Source organism: Malurus melanocephalus, unplaced genomic scaffold (assembly GCF_030028575.1).
Source record: "Malurus melanocephalus ecotype Western Australia unplaced genomic scaffold, MMel_1.1 scaffold_143, whole genome shotgun sequence".
In the NCBI taxonomy this organism is placed as follows: Eukaryota; Metazoa; Chordata; class Aves; order Passeriformes; family Maluridae; genus Malurus; species Malurus melanocephalus.
Genome location: NW_026623375.1, coordinates 1,792,835 through 1,793,305, shown reverse-complemented (window position 1 = coordinate 1,793,305; position 471 = coordinate 1,792,835).

Here is a 471-nt window from a genome sequence, read left to right as displayed (position 1 = left end):
TTCACAGCTTGATGGATGATCTCTGGTCCCTAGAAGCCAAAATTAAAGCAGAAGTTGATCATTTCTCATTAAATCACAGCTTCCTTAAAGTAGTCCTGGTTCTGAAAGCCTTCGAAGACTCCTTAAATCCCATTTTAACAGCCCAAAACAGGTGGTCAGAAATCACCTGCCCTTTGCAGCCAGTCTTGGAGCCTCCCAACGGAATTAGTAATTTCCCCCCCTTGTTATTTGACATTCCCATTGGAGTTTCCAGGCGGATTCCTTCAGTCCCATTCTCCAGCACAGCTCCTGCAGCGGTTCCAAAAGGAAAAAACCCAAAAACCAAGGAAAATCTATAGACTCATAACACCAGTTTATTGTATCATCTCCACTATTTTTTAGGCTCCCTCCCCCACCTTTAAAATCTTTTAAAATTCTACTTTTTTTTTGTCTTGCACAAAATTACTTCATTAATTAAAAGACAAAATAATA